The sequence below is a fragment of the Helicoverpa zea genome, chromosome 2, assembly GCF_022581195.2.
Source record: "Helicoverpa zea isolate HzStark_Cry1AcR chromosome 2, ilHelZeax1.1, whole genome shotgun sequence".
Lineage (NCBI taxonomy): Eukaryota > Metazoa > Arthropoda > Insecta > Lepidoptera > Noctuidae > Helicoverpa > Helicoverpa zea.
Window position 1 is genome coordinate 10,792,177 of NC_061453.1, and position 20,486 is coordinate 10,812,662.

The following is a 20,486-nucleotide window of genomic DNA, read 5'->3' on the forward strand; positions in this document are numbered from 1 at the left end:
CACTTCCTGCGATATCGGAGGGCCGAGGACTGATTGTCATGTGTTACAGTTAACCTGATATGAGGTGTAAGTGATACTATTTGTGAAGTAGCAGTCCCATGATCAAGGGAAATGTAGCTTAAGTTAATGAGACCAAGAGGCATGTTTTGTTTTGACAGATTTGCTTTGCTTCATGGTAAGCGCCAAATAACTCTGCAATTCTGAAGATAGCGTTATAACTCCTAACGCATAATGTGTATTATCTAGAAGATTTGCTTTTCTGGAGTTGGTTACTTTTGACTTACATTCGTCGAATAGCTAACTTTAGAAATGCTATATTGAAAATTTTGATTTATGGATATTCCTTCTATAGTAAGATTACAGTTTTTACAATTTTACATTGTAAAGATCTGCTAAAAAACTAAGGCACAGTAGAGTGCATCCTGTGCATCAAGTTAAAGACACAACAATACAGTTGGTTGACCTTGTGTTAAACAATAATTGGTTTACAGAACATGTATTATAATCAAGTAATTAAGTAAAGTGAATCTCTTAATAGCAGATAAGTTATAAGGTTTAATGTAACAGTGTGTTCTCTATTATGATAAATGGGTACGAATCATCATAACAATAATTAAAACCAAAATAATGAATGCAATACGAAGCCCACTTTTAACTTGACCAGTTAAACGACCAAATCAAAATTTAATTTACATGAAAATTTTAATGAAACTTCGTCAGTCAATCATGATTATGCCGTATTACGCTCGATAGGATATTTGAAAGCTTTCCATCATTTGAGCCATGACTGGCGGACCACCAATTACTGTAATTGAAAACATCGACCATATGTTGTTACTTCTGTTTACCTTGTTATATCAGGGTCTAGGCAGGTTCGTTCTTTAGGGATATTTCGTTTGGTTGCGTTATTTTTATAACAATGATTCTTATACGAGCTATTTGATAAGATTGATCATAAACCGTATGATAGTCGTTGATTAGCAAACTTTACAGCGGCAAAAGGTTTTTTGTTTGAACGCGCTTATCGCAGTAACTACTTGACGGATTTTAAAAATCTTGCAGTATTAAGTAGTAAATTTTTCGAGATAGGCTACATGTAGGCTACTTTTTATCTGAATGGGTGAAGTATAGTTCCTACGCGGGATCCATGCGAAACTGCTGGGGGAATAAAATATAAAACACGAGTCCCTTGATATAGTGATGATTAATGATCAATGATGGTGATATATGATAGTGTAAACATTGTCAACGACTGTGTTATCCTAATTCTTCTCCAATTCATAAATCATAGCCAAAATATGTATTTCGCTCTCCACGAAAACAAAACAAAATTTAGGAAAAACAAAGTTTTTCATTGTCATACGAATAGTGCCGAAAACAAAGGAAATATTACAATAGCCATACATATAGAAATTAGTAGTTCTTTGTAATGGCTTGGGGAAGTAAAACAGTGTGATTGTGTAGGCTTGTCGATTTGTTCGTCATCGAAGAATGCGAACAATTCCTTTTGTGCTCATAGCCGAATGTACGGAAATAGTTTAGTAACATTGAACTATTTTGATTTAGTGAACGTTTTTGTCGAGTGCTGTGAGATAATTCTAGATTAGGAGAAAAAGTTAAAGTGCTAATTTGAGTTATAGGATGTCTTCGCTATGTATAAACAAACCTTTTTTGCAATTGGGTAAAAACTATGCAGAGAAAAATAATGCTCCCTGCATTACTTTTCTCTGCATAGTTTTTCTCTGCATAGAGTCAAAATGACGAAGGTAGGTAAGGATGTACATATTTTTTTCTCCTAATTGGGTTCAGCAAAATACTCATTAAAAGATAAAAACGTAGGACACTGAATTTAGCCAGGTCTATAATAACTTATACACAAAAGTAACATTTTCATGTGAACATACTTTATCAATATTTTCCAAACAACGCAGACAAGAACACCTACAAAATTGCCAAAAAAAAATCGCAGGAGTTCCGAGCATTTCCGAGTATTACCGAGCGATAAGCGACGTACCTGAGCAAGCTTTTGCAACCCGGACGAATTCGAAAGCTCTGAGCTTTGATTTGCTATTTCAGAGGTTAGGTTTTGTTTATATGTTTATGCTTGTGTTTGGGTCTTCACTAACATTGTAAATGTGCACGTGAGTTTGTTATGCTGGGGCCTGAAAGAAATTATTATTTTTTTTTAATTGGAAAGATAATGAAGTATTCATCCGCAGATAAAATTCCTTGTGCCTCGATTGATTTCTCGGGAATAGCGTGAACTACAGTTTTCTTAATTTTAGAAATTACAAACTGCTTTAATTAGTGATGCTGAAATACTTAGCAACAAAAAAATATGATAATCTTTCATTATCATACGATATAGCGTACTTCCCCATAAGAGAAGTGCAAAATCCCATTGCAAGTTGGAAGCAGATGGTTCAACAGAACCGGTGGTTTCTATTCGCAACAATTAAATTACAACCTCATTTTTAGCACCTATAAAATATTCTACTTATACGAAAAAACAATACAACTTAGATAAAACTACTGAAAGCTAGGAAACATATTCAGTTCAGGAATCATTACAATCACGATCTTCTAAAACAAGTATTCATTACAACTAAATATTTAATTAAACAAATGTATTAAGAAACGGATATCGTTTTTCCGTAATAAAAACTTATTGAAAGTTCGGTTTGCAGTGACCTTGAAGTTTTTTGTAGCGCCTTCATTTTAACTAATTAGAAAGGATTTTTTCAGAGGGACACAAATAAACTGTGTGGTTTTAGAATAATCTTTCTGTTTGTTTAACCGTGACACCATCGATAATTATGGACACTTGTAAGACTGACTTTGTCTTAAAATAGAACTAAGTTTTAAATAACCTAAAACCATAATTAAGAGTAAAGATAAACGAACAAATGTGCATATTAGGATGATGTACCTACCAATAAATATTCCAATTACAAAAATATTTGCAGAATTTCCTCACCTGTATCATAAAATTTTTGCTCTACAAAGGTCTAAACTCTAACCCCTCAACTTTCGCTCCCTACACAACAAAACAATAGAACCTGTCCCTTAAGCAGTCACTATCGAAGTCACCATCAAAAAGGAAGCGGAAAAGGGAAAAAACCACTCGTTTGGGGTGCAGTCTCCACAACTCGGCAGGTTAACAGGTGCGGCTCACTGTCTGCACGTGACTGGCCGCCATTCGCGCGCGCGCCGCCCTAGCCGCCGCTTCGAAAATCGAACGCGGACGTCCGACCGTTAATTCAAACATTTAAATTTCGAAGTGCTGTGCAACGAACTTTTTTTGAGGATTTTGTGCCTGTGTTTTGTTTTTTTTAGTGTGGTACTTTTCTGTACAGGTTTGTTGTATATCTTTTATTTTATTTTTTTAACTGTCAAAATATTTATTACTTTATTATTTAAATATTTTTTTTTACTAAAATTGAATACTGATCAGTGTAAAATTAAAAATAAGAAAAGTAAAAACTAAAAAATAAAATTCCGGTCAAAGCTAAAAGTTCAGAACGTCTTAAGAAAAGATATCAACGAGCATCGAAGCTATAATGAGCTTTGCCGCTCCAACGGAAACGAGAAAATGTTCTAATAACAATACTTATGTGGCTAATGGCTGGATTGTACGTAAGATAGCCACAGATTTATATACTAATTACATATTATTATCATCATTACACCATTATGTAACGTTCAGGCTGAACAGATGAATTGAATGCGACGAGATTTATTCGACCTTTTACTTTTACTTTAAGTTTTGAAAGCACATGTTCAGTATGTTCATTTTTAGTTTTTAATTTTGCTAATTTTATTTTAATTTTTGAGCAATAATTTGACTACCATTATCTTCGAAAAAATACATCTAAGTTTCACTGAAGATCGAATTGACAACTAATTAGTATTTTTTTTTTATTTTTAATTTTTTTCTCATACACAAACTCTTATTAATTAACCTAGCCTCAGCTTACACGCGGAAGGGGTTCTCAGCAATAGTTCAACGGGACAAGGCTTGAACCCGTGACCATTTGATCGCTGGTCAATGCCTTCGGCGCCGGACCTTAGTCGCCCGTAATATATTCCTATAGACGTCTCGGTTCTTTGTAAGACTTTAACTTCATAATAAAAGGAGAAACTACAGTTACATATTGATATTTATGATTGAAACTATCAGGATTTAAAGACACTCTTAATTAAATTCAATTATTGAATAATTTATAGGGATTGACAAATCTTTGTAACGTCAAAAAGACCCGGAACTATATCGACCTCTTTCGAGCCTATAAAAAGATATAAAAAAGGAGTTTTTTAAGCAAATGTATATATACGTATTATATACCTATTCATACGATTTAAAGTAACAAGAAGATGTTTTTTAGGATGCTAAACGTTAGTCCGTGACCAAACATCACGCTTGCATACAACACAAGTTATTTACTTTTTATATAAGTAAGTAATAATTACGATATTTATGTACGTTTATATACTTATGTAATAAAAGGTAGCACGAAGTTGGCAATGTATGAAGAAATTATATTTATGAATATGATAAGTTTTTGTTGCAACAGTAATTAGATAACGTTATCAAGAATTGTGATCTCGATTGCCCTTACTTTTTTCCATTTTAAATGAGTTTCATAATTTTAAAAAGTAAACAATTTTTCTCGGGAAAAAATAATTACCTAAGCTCCTGTATTTCAAATAATTTACTCCATAGGATTAAATATAACACAAAAAAGCACTAATACTTGTGTTAACGAATATCTCAAAAAGTAAGAATGTACGTTACAATTTACATTTCAAAATCGAGAAAAAACCTGAGAGTATTTGCTTTAAGTTTGTAATATATCATCATTACGTCATTAAGTTACCGGCTTCGGAATCTGTCGAGGTTCAACTTAAGTTATTTGGTCATGTCGTTTGCGCAAGCGCAGCGTTAGTCAAATGTCAAGCCATATGTATGGAGACGAAGCATCTCATTATTCTCATTAAATTGTGATAAAAACGAAGGAACAGTAACTAGACTTATGGTAGAATTGTTATTTTATAGTCATTAGTTGTTATTATTGATAGGCAAATCTCGTTCAATAGTTTACAAAAAAACCTACTCTGCTCAACTCAACTCTGCGATTATAAAACCATTTTAGATTACAAAAGCATAGGTACAGAAATTTAATCTTAAACATAGAAATAGAAAGATAAATCTGAAGACACTTGAGAACTCCAAAAACAAAACCAAACTTGTAATAAAACCAGGACACATAAAATGATTAATAATATCAATAACTAACAAGCTGCTATAATAAAGAGAGAAAGGCAAATCAATTTGCTGTTCGAGCATATAATTGACAAGTTCAGGTGAGAGCCATTACGTCACAGTAAATAAGTCTAAAAGTAAACCTCTTACGTCTGTCAATCACACGAATAACGATGATCTGACGATAATACACATGATCAGTATAAAAACCAATAAAATTAAAATACCAAAAATAATCACAAAACAACTCTAATCCTCCTATTTAGTGTAAATCCGGGTTTAAACACGTGAAAAAAGGTGACCAAGTTATCAGCCAATGGGTTGATTTATAATCTATCTTAAAAATAAGAAGAGTTAAAAAGGATACGGATGTTCAAAATTTTCCTGTTTTCGGTCAATATGTTGACAGTCAGAATCCGAGATAACAAGTTCTTGATGCACATAAATCATCATCCTCCGAGCCTTTTCCCAAACTATGTTGGGGTCGGCTTCCAGTCTAACCGGATTCAGCTGAGTACCAGTGCTTTACAAGAAGCGACTGCCTATCTGACCTCCTCAACCCAGTTACCCGGGCAACCCGATACCCCTTGGTTAGACTGGTGTCAGACTTACTGGCTTCTGACTACCCGTAACGACTGCCAAGGATGTTCAATGTCAGCCGGGACCTACAGTTTAACGTGCCATCCGAAACACAGTCATTGGTGTCTAAGATATACTTAGAAAGTACATACAAACTTGAAAAGTTGCATTGGTACTTGCCTGACCTGGAATCGAACCCGCGCCCTCCTACTCGAGAGGTCGGTTCTTTGCCCACTAGGCCACCACGACTTTTCCATCTTGATGCACATAAATATAATAAATTAAAGACAAATAAGGCAACAGTTGAATCCAGACACAATTTAAATGCATTGACAAATAAGAACCTAAAAGATAATAATATTATTTCTAAACACAAACCACCATAATATGAAGGTCAAGATTTTAAAAACCAGTTCCATGTTTTGATGCAAAAGTTTCCATTAAACGTAAAATGAGATCTGGATGAAATAACGTGATAAAATAAAGATCGAATTAGAATGCTATTAATAAGAATTTATTAAGTAATCAAAATTAATTGAATATCATTTGATGGAAGACACAACGACGCCACGCGGATATGAACAACAACTTCCATCCAATTTTGAAAACTATAATGTCTCCATCCATCCTCCGAGCCTTTTTCCAACTATGTTGGGGTCGGCTTCCAGTCTAACCGGATTCAGCTGAGTACCAGTGCTTTACAAGAAGCGACTGCCTATCTGACCTCCTCAACCCAGTTACCCGGGCAACCCGATACCCCTTGGTTAGACTGGTGTCAGACTTACTGGCTTCTGACTACCCGTAACGACTGCCAAGGATGTTCAATGACAGCCGGGACCTACAGTTTAACGTGCCGTCCGAAACACAGTCATTGGTGTCTAAGATATACTTAGAAAGTTCATACAAACTTAGAAAACTATAATGTCTAATGAATAAAAACCTTCTTTGTAAGAAATGAAGATACACTGTTGAGGATGACCGTAACTAAACACAAGATCATGAAGAAACCTGTGAAAAATTTACCACGAAATCGGAATATACTTCGGTGTACCGCAACTATTTCGCAAAGGATCTCCTTTAATCAGTAACTCTTTGGTATCCAAATCCAATTATGTTTAAAAAAAGAAAGATAGAATCAATGACCTCACCTCATTATATAGTGCTTGAATCATCTTAAAGTGCACAAACCAAGGCTAGGAGAACAATTAGTTAAGCTGACGAATGAAATGTCGAAATTCTTGATTGTGTTAAAAGATATAATCTAAAAATGTTTTGATATTAAGCCAAAACTGGTCTGTGTTCTGTATTTTGTATTTCTGATCAATTCAACACAATAGATTATGATAATTGTGACATTTGATAGAATTGTGTTTCATCGCTTCCTTCTGTATGAAATGTCGTTTGTTTTTTTTATGTTTTGTAAGTTGACTCATTACGTCTTTATCTTATCAGATTGCTTTATCAATGTTACTTGCTTTAGTTTCATAATATGATTCATTCTTTCTTTTGTCGTCAATATCTTTGTGTTTAGACACCATGGCGTTTAATATCAACCCCATAGTAACGAGCACACCCCTTAATGTCTCATTTCCTGTATTGATGTAACAACTGCTCAAATTCATCACCTTGCAACGATTTCATTACATTTTCTATTTATTTTTATTTATATTACATTTTCTAGCCTCCCCAAATGTGAAACCCTGTCAAAAACTTAATTATTTTTAGTAGGTCGTTGGTTGAAAATTTTGTTTTAGTCTGTTGTTTACTACGTACAGTCATATTTCAAAACACTGCGCCAGGAATACCTCTATCTTTTCTTTCTTTTGTTTAATTTGATAACAGTTTTCTTCAATTCTAATAGATTAAATAGTTTTTCAATAACTATATCTTAAGAAACCTTGGCTTCAGTCAGTATTGTAACCTTTTTCTTAGTCTTCCAAAATTACACAAATACGGCCACAGCACAAAACCATGGGTCCCCTTAAACCAACCTCATTTCTTCCTTTTTGTATATCCAGCCTTATTCCCAATACAGTATTTACAAACAGCTCTCGTCACGGGGAGCGACAGGGACAGATGCAATGTGCGAGTGAGACGCAGCACGTTTCGGCTGCAGTGCGACTTGCAAGCGTGCACTATGCGTTTTTGCGGCTGCATTTCTGCAATTTTGCGTTTGGTATAAGAGAAAAGCGATTATTAAGGCTGATAACTTTATAACTTTAAATTAACATGAATCATATTTTTAGGCACAGTCCTCATCATAATTAAATTCTATAAAACTCCCAGGCAATTGAAACGAGGACACTTTTTTATTATTGTTACAAAAATTCAAAAACTTGTTCCACATAGTTTTGACGACCTCGATGGCGCAATGGTCATCATGCCGGACCGCCGAACCTGAGGTCCCGGGTTCGATTCCCGGTTCGGTCGACATTTGTGTGATGAGCATGCTTGTTGGCCGTGGTCTGGGTGTTATGATATGTATTTATAAATATGTATATATGTAGCTATATGTAGTTTATCAGTTGTGTTAGCACCCATAACACAAGTTAATTAATAACTTACCATGGGGCTAACCGACCGTGTGTGAAAAAGGTGTCCCGACATTATTTATTATGTCCCGACATTATTTATAGTATTTAGACGGCTTAACGCATCTTAAGCCATTTTAGAACAAAAACCACCTCATAAGCTTACCAGAAGACCAAGAACACTTCTCAAAACATGGCAAATAGGTATTCATTGTTTCTAGGAAGTAAACAATAACCATAACCCCCACCAATCATAAAAGCCCCTTTTTAACTAAAAAACTAATCTTATTGATATCTGGAAGCAATACCAGGAAGGACACTCGCTCCCGCTACCTCTTATGACGTGCACTTTTGCATTAGACAAAAGCGTGCGGTCGGCCTTCGAGCGACCGGTTGCCGGCCGCTTACTTTCGTATTGCAGCCAGCTCGCAACTATTCAATTATTGCTCCAAATCGCACGCGGGTAACTGCTCACGTATACACTGATTTTTAGGTATAACTGTCTTTTACTTGCTGGTTAGTACAGTTGCACAGAAAACAAAAAAACAAACTTGGTCAAACTTGATCTGGAAATAAACACGCTCATCCTTACTAATGTTATAAATGCGAAAGAGATTTTGTTTGTTGACCATGCAATGGCTGAACAGACGACGCCAGACAACCTAGTTAGGTATACCTACATCAGACCAATTTACGATTTACAAAATACGCAATTCAAAAAATGCTGAAGCGGCAACAATAGATCTCAGCTAGAAGGACAATACCGAGAAGGCATTTTTATAGTAGAGCAAAAAATATGGATGCCTCATAGTCAATGGCAAATGACGTCACCACTGATTTCGGATGATATGGACCTTTAAAGAATTTGAACAAGCTTCGTATGAATCATGGCGAATTCCAAAATATTTTAAGTAATAACAATTAATTTTTTCAAACGGTTCTCATGTTAGATGAATCACAAAATTAACATCTCCGAACCGAACCGTTTGGACACTAATTCTTTAACACCCATTGTCCTCAATAGTTCAATAATAGGCTTAACGCAACAGGTGAAGGATTTGGGGTTGCTGATTGACAGCAACTTCAGTTGGTCCAAGCAGGTTAACCAGGTAAGTCAAAGAGTTACTCTAACGCTGCGATCTCTCTACAGGTTCAAGCATTTCCTTCCTATCAGCACTAAAACTACTTTGGTACAGTCTCTTGTGCTTCCCATCATTGACTATGCTGATGTTTGTTACTCGGATCTATCTCAAGAACTTCTCAACAAAATGGATCGTCTTCTCAATAACTGCATACGCTTTATTTTCGGCCTTCGTAAATATGATCACGTTTCCTCTTTTCGTTCTCAGCTTAAATGGCTGCCTATTCGTTATAGAAGATCCCTTAGATCTCTCTGTATGCTCTTCTCTATTCTTAACGATCCCTGTGCTCCTGATTATCTTCAAAATTATTTTAAGTTATTGGGCAGTTCTCATAACCGTAACCTGCGTTCCTCTGAGAATTTGTTGCTCGAAATTCCATGTCACCGCACCTGATTTATGGCTAATTCTTTTGCTGTATCAGCAATTAAACTCTGGAACGCTCTTCCCCTTGACATAAAAAAGGCACCCAGTAAGTATTCCTTTAAGCGTAAAGTTCGCCATCATTATTTAAACTCTTTACCTAATTGAGTCGTCGTCACTCTTATTTTATATTTTATTTTTATGTTGTAATATATATATATATATATTATGTATTGAGTATTTATGTATTGTATCATGTTTTTATTCATATCGTTTCATGACTTTCTCTTTCTTTTTTTTCTTTTTTCTACCCATTTATTTTCTCCCTTTAACCCGATGGTTGACTGGTAGAGAATTCCTTGAGACATTAAGTCCGCCAATGTACCTTTTTTGTACATAAAGTATAAATAAATAAATAAATAAACATCTAAGAATTTTAAGATTAAAAGTTACCTACACATGTAAAGAGCAATCAACTTTGCGGCAATACAATGAACTCAGTGTAGTTAAGAATATTTAAATAACGTCATTACGGTAAATACTTAAATAGTAAGATTTATCTGTCCTTTGTTTAGAATTTTCTACCATTCTTCGTCTCCTTATAAGATGGCTTATGACTCTTCACCTTTTGCTGTTTTACATAGATGTGAAAATGAACATCGCAGTAATTCATGAAAATGTGACTACTTGCCTACTCTCACAAGAACAGATCCGTAAAAGAAAAAATGTAACGTTACAGTTTTCCATCAAATTACGGATCTGTGATATAAATAATCGAATACTTAAAACATTTACTTACTAGAACACAACACTATTCGAGTTATTCATAACCAGGAATTACTTCTCGCATATGGATAGAGTTGCCGTGTTTTGTCAAAACCCATTTAGTAGTTCAGTTAAGAGTTAACATACATCCTTAGAAACTTTCTCATTTATATAAGTACTTAGGAGTAGGATTATCCTCGTCGTGTAAGAAATTTAATTACGAGAGCCCTGAGCTTGACCGCGATCAACAATATTACGAACCTAATGCTGATTGATGACCGTTCCGAAGAGACTCTCAGAGCTCATCCTTTCTAGACCAATGATGAATAGCTCCAAGTCAATGCGGAATATAAACTAATTACAAACTGTGATAGATACGGTGAGTGATGAGCCTGGTCTATGTATTGGAGATTTCTTTAACATAAAGTGCTAATAAACATGTTCTCTTAAGAAATTAAGATATAGAAATTCTGCAGTTCTTATAAAGCACATACATGACAATGTAGGTAAATATGAAAGGTATAGTTTAGAACCGTGAATATGAAATACTGTTTAAATTAACTTTATGAATACTGTTTATAGTGTCAAATTCAGGAATGTATGAGGTACATTCTGTGAAAAGACGTATTTTGGATAAAATATAACCTATAGCCGTCCTCAATAAATGAACTATCTAGCACTGAAACTATTTTGATAATTGGACCACAAACGAACAAACTACGGCTTTCAATATAGAAACATACACTGTGAAGGCTCGGTTTCTTGCATAACAGTTCTAGTTTTTAGCATCTCGTGGCCCTGTGCTAGTATCGATGTAAATTCGTAAAAACAGACCTCATTGTCCCTTTGAAGTAAAAACATTCATAGCAACCAACCTAGCAATATTATATGTACTTAAGGTTAAACCATATTTTCTTCATTCAGTCAAACTCTTTAATATTTTTTCGTCTAGTAAATATTTATGATAGATTGTCTAAGTACCATAAACGCTGTGCAGATTTAGAAAACAGCATTCTGAAGTCACGTTATAAATATTGTTAAAATGGAGACGGAAAAGTTAGTGAGAAGACTATATAATAAATAAACTCAAAATTGTCACTTTTAAGACATCGATAAAATTTGCGGTAAGCGTAATTAAACTTTTCTTTTTAAACTTCAAAGAGACGTCGTCTACGCGTGCGCTTACAAGAAGTATTAAACTTGTATATTTATTACGTAGTTTTAAGACAATGTTTTATCCAATAATTTAATTCTTAAGATTCATTATTACATGTCATGTTTTCCTATTGATATTTCCTCGTAATAAAATTGTTAGTCTATGGGTGTTGCGCAGACTTGACACTTGCTAACAATTAAAATTATATATCGTTTCTTGCTGCGGAGATAAGTTTATGAATTATTTACAATTTACAATAACTTCCATGAAAATATTTTTTCTTGTGATTTTCACTTTTTTGTGTAAACATTGCAACGAAAATAAGTTTTTTTTTAGTAATACCATATACTTATACAATTTAATTGAAAAGGAAATACAAATAATCATAGTAATGAGACTAGTTTTACGACTGGGTTAGCTTTTTAAAAGCGAAAATTTACTGTTTGTTTGGCCATTATAAAAACAATAACGGTCAATTTTGTCACAAACAAAAGATAAAACCATAATTACGAAACTCAGATATGCGGCACGCGAGTTATAGACGAAGTTTATCGGTTTTCTTATTTCTTAAGCCGTGTCCACACTTACGTGTCTCTAAATTACGTAAACTCGGTAAATAGCAGCAGGTGGTAGTTGTGGGTCAGCCTTTACCGTGACGAGGACGGCCAGTACCTACTTGACATTTTAAATTTGGAATCCTACATGGAATTATAGTATAGAAGTCTAGAGGCTTATGGCATTACTGATGTGAGGTTAGTGGGATAGACGGCCTTGCCATAGTTGGTTCTTGCCATTTTCACCTTACTTTTTTAGAAACATAGGTAAAAGGCTCTTGAGATAATGTATATGTTTTTTCCTAAGAGTATAATGGAGTAGTTAGTTCTTTTGCAACAATTTGCTTGTTATATGGGAGGTTATCAAAACGTCTAAACAATTCAAAGATTCATTCATTGAAACCTAATCCATTGCTAACGTTGTCATATTGTTTTTAATTTCAAGCAACTGAAGCCACTTTTCATTACGCACTCATGGATCGAACAACGCACCAATTAGCCGTCCCCATTAATTGAATTATCATGTAAAAATCATATATTCAAGCAATTTGCCAATCAATTACAAATGTTACAATGGACCTTCGCAACCGCCGCAATTTCGACGCATCAGCGAATTTAAGCTCATGCATCTAGTACGAATGCAACCGATTGGTTCACATCAAGTTTGCGACATGGAATTCGTGGTTAGTCGTGCGTTTCTGACTGTTGAGTGTTGATGTGCCTTAATAATCGATCATAATGAATTATCGATTTGTTTATTTCGTGTGAATGAGAGTTTACGTCGATAGGATTTGGTCGTGTATTCGTTTCTGTAGATTTAAGGTTATTCGGAATGCTCTTTTATCTGTTCTGGTAAGAATGTTTGAGTTTCGATTTATAAGATTTCGTAATAAACCAAACAATTAACTAAAAGTAATTGTATCAAATAATTCATTCAAATCACGATTCGATTATCGTTATCAAACAATCGGTTGACTCGAATGAACAGTCGGCTCGTGCGCCTAGTTGACCCGAATTATTTGTGCCCAGCAATTATCCATAATTACTAGTTAAGCCAACACTAATTACTTCTTATGTATCGGAATGCGCATTAACACCGATTCTAACTATTTCATGTAATAACTATGATAATAACCGGGTCTATTTGGAAAATTTCCATGTGTACATAGTACATGTATGATTATAAAGTTACATACTCAATTATCTTGCATATTAATATATTCTGAAGCATCTTCACTAACTTGGTAAACAACTTTGCCATAGATCGTGTCCAACATGACAAGTATCAAGTAGTAGGTACATAAAAGCCTCCTTTATATAATATCAGACTGGCCAGTCAGGTTTTTAGATGTAAAGCAAGCGTTAGGTTTACTTATCTAACCTGCGGCACGTGTTTGACCACTTACCGGAGTTTATAATATAAATATTTGGGTCTAGACACGTTCTAAATGTCTTTCATGGCTACCTAATGTTAATAGACTACTATTTTCTGAGTTATGTAACACAAATATAATAAAACCGCGAAAGATTGATCAAAACAAAAATTCATCAAATAAAGTACCTACTTAAGAAGACCAAAATAAGTAAAAAAACACTCTCATACATCACAGAGTAAATAATAAATCCAAAGGTACACTTAATGATCTCAGTAAGTAAGTACAATCCTAAAATAATATTTTCTCTGCCAATTACAGCCTTTCAAATAAACTCCAGGCGAGTTCTGAACAAAAACGTTAAGTGCTCCAGTACAACATATCAAAACTTTCAATCAAACGCTAAAAAAGAGGTTCTATCCTTAAAAGGAAACTTCATGGACAAAGCTTCCAGTTTGTTGCCACAAGTATACTGCGCTCATGCTTAGATTTGCACGAAATATTTAGACAAGAGTTTCTGCAATTTCTAATATATAGGTAATATTTGGTTCCATAACGGCTTCTCAAAATCAAGCTATTGGGGGTCGGAACGTGCTTATATAACAAGGCAACATACTGATAAAATAACTACACATGTTTTTTTTGTACAATTAAGTTTAATTTTGGCTATGAACATTAAGTGTTGTTGCCTATTTATTTCAAGCGACTTATAAAAAATTGTTCAGTTCAAAAAAGCCTCAAACTTTGGGCAAGATTGAAACCGTAAAAACAAACGGCCTCCAAAATTTACGGAGGCGTGATCGGCTTAATAGATCAAACTGACGACGAAATAATTGTTACAAATCGGCGCCTATCGCCCACATTCGTGTAACGTGTTTAAAAGGCAAAGATGTACGTAAAATATTAAATATATTCAAGTCACGAAGTACCTAAGCGTCGTATTTTTAGCCTGTCTCAAACCAGAAAGCATGAAACGAGTTAGCAAGATGACACTATAATCCGAGGATTTGTGATTTATGACACGATGACGAGAGTGTCGAACGCTGTTGTTGCAAACAATTATCGTTGTGACGGTTTTTCCACGTGTTGAATATCAAATCAAACATTATGCGAACATAAAGTGGAATATGTTTAAAGTAAAGCAGGGATTTACACAGTGTTTGTGTTATTCGGAGGATAAGATGACAAGGTCGTAAGTTATTTAGGATTATAAAAGTAAAGGACCAAGCATTGCACCTTGAGAGACGTCTATCCAAACATTTGACAATCATGGAATGTATTGGCAGCTGTTAGTATGCGCTTGTGCAGGTTAGACCGTCCACTGGACAAAAATATAAATGGCCTATTTTTTACAATAACAATGCTATAATACAACTAAATTAAACGCGTTTTATCATGAATATTATGCCAACTGATATTGTGCGCAGTCGCTTTATTTTGCATACTTGCAACTCGATACAGTAAGGTCATTAGAGAACTACGAACAATTTCTTGTCATGCGTTGACCTTCCTTGTGAGTCATTTTGCATTTTCTCACCGCATCCGGGTCACTTTGGGAAACCTAAACCTTTATGGCTTCTCAGTTGTTGATGATTAGGTTAAAGTGACGTACTCATTTGGCATAGTAGATTCACCATGGACTAAAAAAAAGATATGTCATGGTATGCGGAAGGAAAATATTTCTGTGTTTTCTAACAAATTAGTAATTTACGGAAAGATATCTCTGACCATTTTAATAAATATGGTTACCAATAAAGAAAAATATTCAAAGAGTTATTACTTCATTGTGTTCTATATCTGAGGGCACGGCAGTGCCCTCGCCAAGACTTGAGCAAAGCGGGCACGGCCGTACCATCTTTTCTCGAAGCGTTTCGCGGCTATTTCACCCCCCTGTATCTTCCATGTGGACAACGCTAGGAGTTTAGGTTTTCGATGACCAAGAGTATGTATTAGAACAAGCTCAGTCTCAAAATTACAAGACATTTAAATAAATAGTTTACGAGTTATGAGCGATCAAAGTTACAAAAAATCAGTCAAAAAAAATCTAAGGTACTTCTAGCAAACTTAGAACCTTCAAATTTGGCACCAAGATAATTTATTAGCTACATATAAAGGGAAAATTATAAAAACCTTAAAACTTTAACTAGACAATAATAACGGAATGTGAACAAAACTATTGATATAGTCACAAAATATTAATTTATTATTACAAATAAAGTTGAACAGGACTTGGCTTCTATGTGATCTCAAAACTTTTTACGGTGGAAGAATTGCGTAGAGGCTTGGCTTTTTTTTACATTTAATGTTTTTGGTGGGAGTTGTCGTTTACTAGTAGTCGTAGTAGTCATTTATTTCAAATTAAATATTCTTAAGTTTACGTTTCTACTGACTTATCCAACTATGATGTCGATGAATTTTGCAATTTTTTTGAAAAATGTTTTTCATTATTTTAAGTTTATTTTTGTATTGTTACAGATTGCAAAAGGATTGTCGCTGTCTGTGAAATGTTATAGAGTGTGTCTGATAGTACTAGCGTGATATTATCGACTGTAGTGAAGTGCTCTGTGTTCCGGATACATTGGACGACGTTTCTCTACTAGGCTGTATTGCCTTGGTAAGTTTACATTATATATTTTGATAAAAAAATTTTTTTTTGAAGTTAATATATTACAGTTCGGAACTTGTTATCCAACATTACGTAGGATCAGGCTTTACGCAATTGCGCAGATTGATTGCTTCAAATTGCCGCCGCTTGGACACTAAAACTTGTCGGATACCTATCTTAAATCCAATTCAAAAACAACGTTGAACATATTTCCATATTCTTGGCAAATTAAAACCGATTTCGCCATGATTGACAGTTTATTCAGTTCCAATAAAGTTCTGGTAACCGTTAAAATATTTATCGATAGCGATGAGTATGACCAAATTACATAATGTCGTTATGCATAACGTAATGCATAACAGTTGGTCTGAAGGCCTCTTCTGTACCGGTTCACACATCCGGCTCCGCTTGAACTTGTACAACTTTTTATTCCTCAGCTTTTTTAATTAAGACTTTGATCGCTTCTCTTTTTACTATAAATAAGCAGAAACTTTTGTTGCAATATGATAAAAAGTCTTTATGAACGTAAACAACTCGATACCTACATCACCATAAAATTACTTCGTTTATTTAACCTACAATGCCAAACATAATTAACGAATGTCGAAATAAAATTGCAAGTAATCCTAACCTTTCATCACTTCACGGTTAATATTCACACCAATCATACAACAACACATTTTATTGTAACTACGATAAATTACAAAACAACAATTAACGACTTACAGTAATAACGAATCGATTATGAAACTCCGGTTCGTTGACAGCACTAGTTTTCCTGCGTTTTTGCAATTATGGCGGGCAATATGGCGGCGAGCTGTCAGTTGATGGGGCTGTTCCGGCGATATTTCCGTTGCGATTTGATTACTGTCCTTGACAACAATGGCTAAGGTCGCGGACGTGTGACAGTTTATTTTCCGCCATGAGAAATTGTTGCGTGATTTAGGTCGCTAGGCTGTATTTCGATCATTTTAATGTCACTACTTACATGTGTCATCTGCCGAAGATTTCGGTTGTTCTTAATCGCCTGAGCTCTATAAGATTTTTATTCATACAAAGTGAAAGTGAAACCTTCATACAAAATTCAAATCGTTATTTAATCCCAATCAATTTCTACTTAGGTAAGCAATCCAATAATTTTTACATTAACCTTAAAATTGTGACATAATCCCAAGTGAAACATGGCCCTGTTATTACGTAAATCTTAAAGAAATGTTGTCATACCATTAATAAAACTTCGAGGGCGTAATTAACCCTAAAATGCTAATGTGTTCCTAGGAGGGCACACATGCGTGTGGTCCCATGTATCGTCCCGCGGGCGGAACGTATTCTATCACTGACCACTTACGCTATGGTACCGTGGGATCGCGAGGAAAGTACAGGGTGTGCCGACTCACGGCTATGGAATATCACCTGACCTGTCTGACTATGGGGAAATATGATCAATACCAGGTAATTAGCAACAACATTTACATAATATTATGCTGATGACTAACTTCCGTGACTTACATGGATTTTAGATAATTTAGATAATTGTAGGCGTAACTATGTGAATTTTGTTGGACCATTCCGGGTAAGATGATCGCTCGTAGGTAAGGTACCTAATTATAGCACTAATATTGTTTAGGAAATATTTTTTCAGTTTGTGTGTAGTAGTTCATTGGACCAGTAATGCACCAGCTCATACAGGCTTTCCTGGGACTAATTAAAACAAAGTTGATCAGGCAGGTAATATTAACAGCTTCAAATAAGAGCATGGAGTTAACTCCTAGGCCTGCTACAGAAAGGCATGCACAGGATCGTAAACTATTCAGCCGGCAGTTCGGAGCGAGGGCAGGGACCTGCGCGCGCGCAGAAAGCTCGCCGACCCACTTACAACCAGAACCGAACCCGTTCCAACGCTTTTACATAATTCCAACTCTCGCTACTGCCTTTATCACATACAAATATTTCCGAATTACTGTTAAAGATGGTTTCTGAACCGGTCGGCAACGCACAGGGTGCGTGTGAGCACTTACGGGTTAACTGATCTTATGTAATCCAAAAGGCGATCGAAAGCTGAATTTTAAAAATAAATACTCGTTGAATTACCTGGTGTACTTACGCAAATAATGTGCAAATATTGTATTTACTTCGCGATAATCGCATCGTCAGCATTAGTGATGACCTAACCCACTTACAGTTACGTTTGTTTAACTATTTCCTTAATACAGTAAATATTTCTCATGAAAATCAATTGAAGCACGTGTGGAATGCCATAAAAACTTGCTAATAGGTTTTTGTATGTAATTACAACGAGTAATAGATTGTACTATTTTCTTATCACAATTCGCTATTTGCAAGATTCAATCGGACTACTTTTGCTATAATGCAATCTGCACAATTCTCGGCGCGAACTATTCATTCCACGGTTTCTATTAACACTAACATGAGCTGACTTTTCAAGTACGTACATTCAAGTATTCAAATGACTACTGCATGAAACCTAATTCTGACCAAAAAAAAATTAAGAAGGCGACCTCGAACTACTTTAAATTTAATTTATTACGCGGTCTCAAAACTGCAATCTCGACAAATTTGGCGACCGTCACAACACGAAACGGAATAAATATTTTTGTGACCACTAAATAAGTTTCGTCATTTACCATTTTTTGTGTACGACACAAAAGGTAACTGAACTAAGAAATATCTAATAACGACTAACAGTATTCTGCAATGGACTAAAATAAAACAAGCTAAGCGAAAGTGAATTGGTATAACAAAGTCGAGTACAGTTGGACGAGTCCTCATTCCCACAAAAAATGTTTAATGCCTTATTGCTTGGCTAGTACTTACTTAGTAGCTCTTAGACAATTTATTCACCACCTAACTTCGAATAAGGAAACAATTATCTACATTGTTATACTTGTGTTGAGTAACTTTCTGTTTGTCTGCAGCTACTCTGATATTTGGTCGTTCAACTTGCTTATTGCAGTTTTCCTATAGTTCGGCCATTCAGAGAATGCGTTCCTGACACGTCGCGATTGAACTGACGACGTAACTTTGCAATGGCGTTGCAGTTACGATAAAAATATTTTTGCTGGTTGTTTACCGTTTTAACAATTGAGGAGCATTAAAACAACATTATTATATCAATAATCAATGAATGTTATTACGTCGTCAGTTCAATCGCGACGTGTCAGGAACGCATTCTCTGAATGGCCGAACTATAGTAGTCGCTATGAGAGCAATTATACTGAAGTATAGACCATTATGGAAACGTCTACTTTTATAGATTTTCAACGCTCATCCAATCTCAATTGAAGAGAAAAGTGAAAAAATGCTGGCTGCCCCACCCGAGGTACCAGGACAACAGAAAGTTTATGTAGTAAGCTGTTTTCCCAATATGGTGGAACTGCTTTCCAAGTGTTCGTACAACGGCACTAATAAAAAGTTTATTGCAACACTATGTTCGGTATTTAACGTTTTAACATAAAGCCATCTTCACTTTCTAGGCTTAATTTCAATTACAACTTTTTTTTCTCATTTAACGACCTCGTGAAGTGCTTACGTTTAGATTTTACTAACGTTTTGTCTGCGGCTTTTTAATTATTGCAAATTAGAGGTAAAATTATTTTTAAAATTACTGCTACAGCTATCGAAACCATAAATCCACAATTCACGTGCGTTACAAATCGGTTTGCCAACGTGATGAAATAATAATGATGATTTTAATTCTTCATCATTTTTAAATATAAAACAAGTGAAATTGAATTAGTATGTCACGGTTATGAGGACATTGTTTTATACAAATAGGTATATACATCGATTAAAAATCATAATAGAATACTCAATCGCCGTAGTTTATTATTTGAAGTAAAGTTATAAATACAATGTAATTCAGACAATGGATAGTTTTAGCGTTTTTATCTGTGCTTGTGTAAGAAATATAATAAACATGTTACTGAAAACTAAACGTTTAATTAATCAGTGATAACTTTTCATAATAGAAGGTTTCACTTTACTTTCTTATTTACCTTTTATTTTCAGTAGCATTCTAAGAGGCTCGAAAACAGCTACACTTATCATAATTCAGGAAAAAAACTATTTGCTCTTGAGCTCTTAATAATAAAACAGTGACACAAAAAGCACCATCCTGTACGCATAGACCGGTGAACG

General features: G+C 34.8%; 1 protein-coding gene across 1 annotated transcript in view; it reads left to right on the forward strand.

Moving 5' to 3' along the window:
- The first annotated feature begins 3,213 nt into the window (after positions 1-3,213).
- The window catches only part of LOC124641839 (titin-like), a 67,482-nt gene continuing 50,209 nt past the window's right edge, over positions 3,214-20,486 (forward strand). Inside the window, exons 1-2 of the mRNA XM_047180079.1 lie at positions 3,214-3,356; positions 16,199-16,337. The gene's annotated coding sequence lies outside the window, so the exon portion shown is untranslated. The remainder of the gene's footprint in view (positions 3,357-16,198; positions 16,338-20,486) is intronic.